Source organism: Macrobrachium nipponense, chromosome 38, assembly GCF_015104395.2.
Source record: "Macrobrachium nipponense isolate FS-2020 chromosome 38, ASM1510439v2, whole genome shotgun sequence".
Classification (NCBI taxonomy): domain Eukaryota; kingdom Metazoa; phylum Arthropoda; class Malacostraca; order Decapoda; family Palaemonidae; genus Macrobrachium; species Macrobrachium nipponense.
Window position 1 is genome coordinate 42,070,048 of NC_061098.1, and position 10,000 is coordinate 42,080,047.

Below are 10,000 nucleotides of genomic sequence, written 5' to 3' on the forward strand. Positions count from 1 at the left end.
GATGTGAAGGGGACCAAAACAAAAAACCACAGTGCACTGTGTATATATATATATATATATATATATAATAAATATATATATATATATATATATATATATATATATATATATATATATATATATATATATATATATATATATATATATATATAATGGGGAATTTTTGAACAAAAGTTTGGCATGGCTATGGGTAATCCATTATCACCTGTCCTTAGCATTATTTACATGGAATTTTTTTAGACAAACTCTTACCAAGAATTTTTACCCCCAAAAGTTATATGGATTATATCTTTAATTTTTAACCTTTAGACAATTAACCATCTGGTATTCTTGATGTTTTTGTTTACCTGGTAACTTTCTTTTCAACTGTATTTCATTCGTTCCTTGACAATGTCTTAGTAAAGACGAAAGCGCTTGGATTTCTGACTATCATTTTCCTGGAATTCGCTTATATATATATACTATATATATATATATATATATATATATATATATATATATATATATATATATATATATATATATATATATATATATATATATGCTTATATGTCACCAAATAGCGCGTGACAGTATATTTAGTCAAGGCCACAGGAAAAATAAAAGGAGTACCTACCAAGCGCTTTCGTGTTATTTCAACACATTTTCGAGGTACAATGCTAAAAACACAGAGAACATCTAACAAAGTAAACATAAAAACTGAAAAAATTTAAAAACAAGTATTCAAAGTCCGGTTAAAACCAGTACAGCAGGTACAGAACAGCTCAACAGGTGATTAAAAAGAAACAACCCTAAAAATCTCGTTAACAACAAATGGGTCCAGTTCGTACATACCCTGGCTTACATTCATTAGGTCACCGTGATATTTAATAAAAGCAGATTAAATCATATTCCTTCGAGTTATATTATTACAATATAAAACAACTTTTGCCCCTCCCAATGATTTTAATTTCAATTTTAATCACATGATTCACTGGGAGGGGCAAAAGTTGTTTTATATTGTAATAATATAACTCGTAGGAATATGATTGAATCTGCTTTTATCAATTATCACGGTGACTTAATGAATCGTCTTTGTTTACACGAAGAATGAGGGAGATAATGCAATCATGGTTTTTTTATTTTCCCCGAACCCTCACTTCCTCTTATCTGCAAGCTTGAGAGAGAGAGAGAGAGAGAGAGAGAGAGAGAGAGAGAGAGAGAGAGAGAGAGAATGGATTTGTATGTTAGTTATCTTTTACCGTAGGGTAAAAAAGATTTTTTTTTTTTACATTTTTTTTATCTCTCGGGAGAGAGAGAGAGAGAGAGAGAGAGAGAGAGAGAGAGTTCTATTTTAAGGTCACAAATGTTCTTTTCACGAATCTATCTTTCTACGAGAGAGAGAGAGAGAGAGAGAGAGAGAGAGAGAGAGTCCAAATCATCTTTCTAATCAGACCCTGACGTATCCTGGAATAGGAAGAATAGCATATTATTATTACTAATTATTGTTATCATTATTATTATTATATTCAGAAGACGAACCCTATTCAAAATGAAGAAGCTCATCAAAGGGGCCACTGCCTTGAAATTAGGCATCCAAAGAATATGGTGTTCATGATGTGGATTTTAATTCTCTCGCAACTTTCACTGGTTGTAAATGATACAGCTTATAAATAATAATATTTGTTTATAGTTATTCGTTTTTAAAAGTCCAAAAACATAAGCAAGTAAATCTTGTGAGACACTTTTTGTTATCGAGGACTGAAAATCTCAAATTAAGTTTTTAGACTCTGTACCTATGACAAAATTACGAACACAAAAGGGGCTTTTTTTTCTTCACTTTCTTTTCTTCTTTGACGAATTAGGAAACATTCTAATCCAATTTTTCTCACTTTCTCCATCAGCGCAAGTTGGCAACTTTCAAAGATGTAGAAACTCGCATTCATAAGAAATAGTATTGACTGACGTTCTGTGTTACGCTACTAAATAATGAGATAATTGATATTAAGCAAAATTAAAAGTAAATAAAAGATGTAGAAACTCGCATTCATAAGAAATAGTATTGACTGACGTTCTGTGTTACGCTACTAAATAATGAGATAATTGATATTAAGCAAAATTAAAAGTAAATAAAAGATTAGATCTAATCTAAAACAAAACAGGCTTCCTTAGTAGTCTGCTCAAAGAACAGGAATAGAATAGAGCCTAAACTGTTAAGATTTGAACTGACCAGCATGACAATGGCCTTTTAATTTTTAATAATATGAAGAAGGAATTCTTACATTTAAAGATGACGCTGTATTGATATCATGGTTCCTGTGTCTTAATGAAAAATGATTATCAAATTCGACTCTTATGTTGCTAGATTCGTTTTATAACCGGTGCACTTTTATCTGAGAGGTGACAAAACTAGGATATAAATATAGCAAGCATGAGAGAGAGAGAGAGAGAGAGAGAGAGAGAGAGAGAGAGAGAGAGAGAGAGAGAGAGAGAGAGTGTGTGGGAAGAGAAGGAGAGAGAGAGAGAGAGAGAGTGAGAGAGATGATAACTACATATAAATGTGGGACTAATTAATTAGTATTTTATTTATTTTAAGGTCCTTCATAAAAATTTTACAAATATATGGGTCCAAATGGTACAATCCCAGACTAAGATTTAGGTTGTTTTTATTGGTGATTTGTATAATTGCTGATTCTTGTAAATTTCTTAAAACATAATCATTAGACCTAGCAATTACAGAGGTATCGCCCCAATTTATACAATGAGATTTTTCGCTCAGATGGAAAAATAGTGCATTTGAAGTCTGGGCTGTTCTAACTGAATACATATGCTGCTTAATACATACACATAAATTTTTACTTGACTGACCGACGTAAAAAGATGGGCAATCCTTACAAGGCATCTCGTAAATGATCTTGTTATTTGTTTTGGTACTATTCTTAATTAGCATATCTTTAATGGTATTGTTATGAAAGAACACAATATTAACATTAAACGATTTAAATATTGATTTTATGGTTTCAAATCCACAACAGTAAGGCAAGCTAAGTACATTTTCAGGGGTTTCTTCTTCATTATTAGCAACACTATAAAACTTTTTGTGAGCTTTTTGATAACATAAATCAATTATATGAAATTTTAATATTAAGATGGTGGCCAGAATAAAAATGTACATATGTTTAATCATTTGTGGGTTTCCTATAAATACCCAATTTACATTGGAAAGATTCTCTATGTATTAATACATCTAGGAAAGTTATGACATTGTTATTTTCAATTTCATCAGTGAATTTTATGGATGGCACTAAATTATTCAATTTAGACAATAAACCATTTACATCGATACCAACATGTAAGACTACTAAGATGTCATATCTGAACCAATTTAAGGGGACAAGTGTGATATTTGGGAGGTGTTTTCTTTCAAAAAATTCCATATATATAAGTTAGCAAATATTTGTTGGTAATATTCTCCATTAGAAATAAATCTGCAATCACAAATACACAACTAAATCAATGAAATTATGTGTATTTGTAACGTGTGGTAAATAAACTCTCCAGTTTTATCATACTTCATTTCATGTACTCGAAGCCATAGAAATATATTATTGAAAATGCTTTTCACTCCTGAGATTAATAATTCGGTGTCAGGGTTACTCTTTACGTTTAGTGGGGGTTAAATGGGACAGTCACCACAGAAATACTTGGATAAAATGGACAGTCACCACAGAAATACTTGGATAAAATGGACAGTCACCACAGAAATACTTGGTTAAAATGGACAGTCAACACAATAATACCTGGATAAATGGGACAGTCACCACAGTAATATTTGGATAAAATGGACAGTCATCACAGTAATACCTGGATAAATGGGACAGTCACCACAATATTACTGTAATCCCGGGATGAAAGGGATAATCAGAACATTAATATTTGGATAAAATGGACAGTCACCACAATAATACGTGGATAAAAAGGACAATCTCCAAACTAACGCCTGGATAAAAGGGACAGTCAGCCCTGTAATATATATATATATATATATATATAATATATATATATATATATATATATATATATATATATATATATATATATATATATATATATATGTATTATGTATGTATGTGCCACATAGTACACTTATAACTAAGCATCTGGGAAAGAATACTGTGGATGCAAGACATCAGTGGCACCAAAGGGGGAAGGTGTGGGAGAGGGGTGGGAAAGAGGTGAAAATAAAAATAACTAAAAACAACAGATATTTGTGTGTCTAATCAATACTTTTTCTAGGTCTAAGCTCAGCCCCAATAAGATGAGTGGGTGAGAATGGGTGAGAAATGGGAGACATGTAAAAATAACCAAAACAACAGATATTAGAGTCTAATCCATAGTTTTCAAAGTCGCTGAGATGAATAGTGATACTCCCGATGCCCTTCAAGTCAAAGTTTAGCCCCGGTAGGAGAGGGGGTCAGAAGATATTGGGAAGGGGGTGACATATAAAACTTATGAAAAATGACAGTTATTAGTTTTTAATACTTAGTTTTTGGGGTTGCTTAGATGAATAGTGACACTCCCAATGGCCTTCAGCTCCAAGTTCAGTCCTGATAGGAAGGGGACGGGGTGCTGAGGTGAGAAGAGGTAGGAAGGGGATGAAATGTAAAAATTGGTAACTATTTTGGACGTGTTGTTGTTTTTACTTTTGCTTTACATGTAACTATGGATTTAATTACGGAAGTTATATAATTAATTTACTGATGGTTTAATGTATTAACTGAAGTTAGTGTTTTACATATTTTTACCAACTCTTAACTGTAATGCTTATTTGATTAATGGTTATTAATGATGTTTAATTATTGATTTTGGTTTTAAAGGTATTTTTGCATAATTTATTCATTTTTATAATCTACAACATTTATTCTTTTATTGCATCATTGAAAATGAGACTTGTTGTCTTGAAACGTCGGCACTAATAACGATGTTTTTATGTCCCAGCCTGTTTCCACTGCCCTCTGATCTTCATATATCGACCGATTAGCTGTCCACCTGTATCCTATATATATATTATATATATATATATATATATATATATATATATATATATATATATATATATATATATATATATATATATATATATATATATATATATTATATATATATATTTATTATTACAGTCGTGAGAGAGAAGGGTAATTTACCATTTTAGCAGGTGGGTTCAATGGACCATAATAATACAAAATAAAGGTATTTGAATGAGCATACGATCAAACAAGATTTAAATATAATAATGCAAAAATTATTTACAAAACATTGCAATTAGACTTAACGTCAATATAAAAGGAACACAAATGCCATAAAGGACAGGAATGACACAATAGGACAAAATAAATGACAAATGACAAATGACAACCACGTCTCGAAAAATAATCATACTGGAAATTAAGAACACTTGAAACAAAAGCACAATTCGTTATTAAACCCTTACAACAATATCACTTATACTTAGGTTATAGATACATCACAATAAAGTGGACTGCTTCCCTGCCGGACACCAAAGTCCTTGGTTTAGTTGCTGAGTGGAGACTGATTCAAAATTACATTTAGGGGTCAAAGAAATTTAGGATAGGCGGAGCAAGTAAGAACAAGGAGTGTGAAACAAGGCAAACAAGTTTCTGGGAAAGGACAAAGGAAAGTGGTATACAGGGGAAAACAGTCAGGCAAAATATATACAATAATTACAATCATGTGGAAGGTGTAATACCTCCCCCTAGAGGATCAAGCCCAGCGGAGTGGCTTGATCAAAGTTAAACACATTACATCTCCTGAGAAGGTTGAGAATGGGCCTGTGACAAGGCATCAGCAAATACGTTGTCGCTGCCCTTGAGGTGCTTTATTTGAAGGTTGAAGTTTTGAAGATATAAAGCCCATCTTAGTAAGCGCTGATTATGGGCCTTGGTGCGCTCAAGAAAGGTGAGGGGGTTGTGGTCCGTATAGACATGGATGACTCCCTCTAGACCCTGAATGGTGTAGTTAATTATGCGTTGAAATGTGGATGGGGCATTTGTTAAACCAAAAGGCATTACTTCATACTGGAATAACCCAAAAGGAGTTATGAAAGCCGATATAAGCTTGGCTCTAGATGTTAACTTCACCTTATAATACCCCTTGAGGAGATCTATCTTAGCTACATACTAGCTACATACTTTGCTGGGCCCACAGAGTCTATAAGGTCATCTAGACTGGGTAAAGGGTAACTATCCTTAACAGTAGCAGAATTCACTCTCCTGTAGTCTGTACACAGTCGCCTGCTGCCATCCTCCTTTGGTACCAATAGACAGGGAGACGCCCATGGTGACTTGCTTGGTTTAGCTAATCCAGCTCTCAGAAGATATTCCACTTATTCTTTCATCAATAGTTTCTTGGCCGGGCTGATGCGATAAGGATGTTGTCTAATGGGAGCAGTTCCTGGTAGAAGTTCGATGTCATGGGTGAGGACTGTACACTGACCTGGATTTTCCCCATAAAGTTCTGGGTAAAAGTAAATAAGATTTTGAAGTCCTTCTAATTGAAAAGGAGAAAGATGTTGACATGAGTTTTCAAAGTCTTTCAGAGCAGCACTATTATCTACAAAACGCCACGAATAGATGAATTCAGGTTCACTTACTTCAGGTTTCTCGTCCTTGACCTTAACATTAACATTTACAATTTTGTCTCCATAACCAGTTTCAGTATTCCTGGAATGATACCTTTTAAGCAGATTGGCATGGATAATTTTAGTACTTTTCCTTCTATCAGGAGTTTCAATCACATAGGTATGGTTATTGACATTTTTAACTACTTTATATGGACCAAAGAATTTGGAGGAAAATGGGGATCCAGGGATATGAAAATATGCTAACACAAGATCTCCTGGGTTGAACTTCCTAATTTTAGTTTTTTGATCATAACTATTTTTCATTTTAATCTGAGCTTTTCTTAAGTTTTCACTGGCTATTTTACAGACTTTGGAAAGGGTTCCCTTAAAGTTACTCAAATATTGTTGAACAGTTATAGTCTGATTAGAGTCTGGGGGCTTTAACCATTCATCTTTAATTAATGCAAGGGGTCCTCTTAATAATCTCCCACATACCATTTCAAAAGGAGAAACACCAAGGGATTCCTGGGGGTACTCACATATAGCAAACAACAAAAACTTTACTCCTTCATCCCAATCAAGATTGCTCTCTAAACAAAACTTTGTTAACATACTTTTAAATGTTTGGTGCCATCGTTCAAGGACTCCCTGAGATTCCGGATGATATGCAGATGATAAGCTATGTTTTATATTTAATTCCTTAAGGATTTCTGAAAAGAGTTTACTTGTAAAGTTAGAACCACGATCAGTTTGGATATCCTTGGGGATCCCGTAAATAGTAAAGAAACTTGAAAGGCATTTAGCAATATTTTTGGCAGATAAATTCTTAAGTGGAATGGCCTCTGGAAAACGAGTACTGGGACACAAAAGAGTTAATAAATATTGGTTACCACCTTTCGTCTTGGGCAAGGGTCCAACACAGTCTATTACTAATTTCTCAAAGGGCTCATGTGGAACTAATATAGGAATTACTTGGTTAGGTTTGCCAGCTCTTTGGCATACATGACATGTCTTTATGAAATCTCCTACGTCTTTCCTCAAATTAGGCCAATAGAACTTATCAAGTATTCTATAGTAAGTTTTGTATTGTCCCAAATGACAACCTGGTCCATCATGTGCAATTTCCATTATATGAGTGCGTACTGAAGAAGGGACAACAATTTGGTATTTCTCACTCCAGGTATCGAGATTTGAATAGTTAGAAAGACTGTAAAAACGCATTAGGATACCATTATTATGATAAAAAGAAGGGGATTTATTCAAAGATTTTATATCAACAGCCTTATCATGCAAACAAGATAAAGATTGATCTGACCTCTGGGCAACTATTAGTTTATCTCTAGACATTACCTTAGCTAAGAAATCACTATCTACTTCAAAGTCATTTACCTTTTCTCCTGCTTGGGACCGAGTGACTATATGTGTTGGGGCTTGTTCAAGATCTACCTTCTCATCATCCATCAAAGGTTTGTCTAAAACTACCTTATCCTCCATGGGGTATCAGTGACAGTTAAATTTGGTACAATTAATTACCCGGCTAAATCATTACCCAATAGCAATGAAACTCCTTTTACTGGCAATTCTTTATCAATCACCCCTAATTCAACTTTCCCTTTTACAAGTGGACAATCAAGGTAGACACTAGCAAGGGGAATGGATGAGATTCCAGTAAGATCCCTTACAACCACCTTCTCACCACTTAGATTATTCTCAACATTAAGTAAAGCCTTACTATGCAACAAAGTTAAAGCAGCTCCAGTGTCTCGTAATATAGTGACCCTAGACTTCTGTTCTTTCTCCCCCAAGGCTATTATACCTTCAGACTTAAAATCATCAAACACATCTGGTACATTTGCTTGCACATGCGAAGCAGGTTTACTCTGGGAGGTTGAAAATTTTACGTCGGGTTTCATAAAAACATTACGGTAGTTATCAGATCCTTTACATTTAGGGTCTTTACAATTACGAATAGTACGTCCTTCTTTCTTACAATAACTACATTTAGAATTATCAGAACCTTTGGGATTATCATCCGAAATCTGCTGGGATTTTCCTGAAACTGGTTTTACAAAAACCTCAGCTCTTTTATTAGGAATAGATTTATGTATTAAGGAATAAGTGTCAGCCAAGGAAGCAGCCTTTAGTAAATCTTTCTCCTGCCTATCTTCAATATGGAGCATTACATTAATGGGAAGCTTCCTTTTAAATTCTTCAAGAACCATTAAATTCATCAGTTCTTCAAAAGAAGTTACTTCAGCACACTTAAGCCATTTCTTGAAAGCTCTAAGCTTGTCAGAAGCGAATTCTAGGAAAGTTTGGATATTTGATTTACATAAGTTACGAAAAGCTTGGCTATATCCTTCCTCTGTTATGGAAAATGCATCTAAGATTGCTTTCTTAACCTGTTTATAATCATTAGTATCATCCAGATGCCTAACAACCTTAGTAGCTTTACCTGACAATTTAGGTTTAAGGAGCCATACCCACTGTTCAGCAGGCCAATTAAGGTGATTAGCAGTTTCCTCAAATACCCGAAAATAATCCTCTGGATCATACTCTGTGAATAAGGGAACTAACTTTATATTTTTAGTTAGGTCAAAGGGAGATAACTTGTTCCGTTTGCCTAATCTGAAGATTGATTGAAGCACTCTTGTTCCACCTTGACAGCTAAACTAGCTTCTAATTCTAATTTAGCTTTCTCCATTTCAAACTTTTCTCTTTCTTTTTTTCTTTCTTCCCTAGCTTGAAATTCTAACTTAGCTTTTTCTTCTCTAGCTTTAATTTCTAACTTAGCTTTCTCCATTTCAAATTTTTCTCTTTCTTCCTTAAGAGAAAATTCACTTCTCTTTTCAGCGGCTTGCAAAGCTAACCCTTTGTATCTTAAAGCTAACTGAGCTTTTTCACGCTCGAACTGAGCTTTTTCACGCTCGACTGCAAGACGTTCAAACTCTAACTTTTGTTCAGTTGTAAGGGAAGGGGTTTCTGGAACAAGATACTGCCTAGCTTCGTCACCCAAGGTTCCAATACGCATATAGTGATCTATTATCACTTTCCTAATGTCAAACTTACGCATACAAGAACGTACCTCAAGGTTTAAATGTCTAGCTACTTCCATTAATTCAGACTTCCTAGCATCGGTAAGGGTATGCAAATTCAGAGGAATTATCCGCCACAAACTTTTGAGTATCAAACTTCGCCATTGTGAAAATTAAAAAGAAACTTAAAGAATAATATAGACACCGGAATTAGAGTTTTACAATTCTTAAATTGGAGCTAACTTAGTTAAGCATTGACCACGCATAAAACCATAAACCACGCATAAATAGTAACAGATTAGACAAATATTTATGCACAAAACATTTTAGATACGGGAAAATGAGA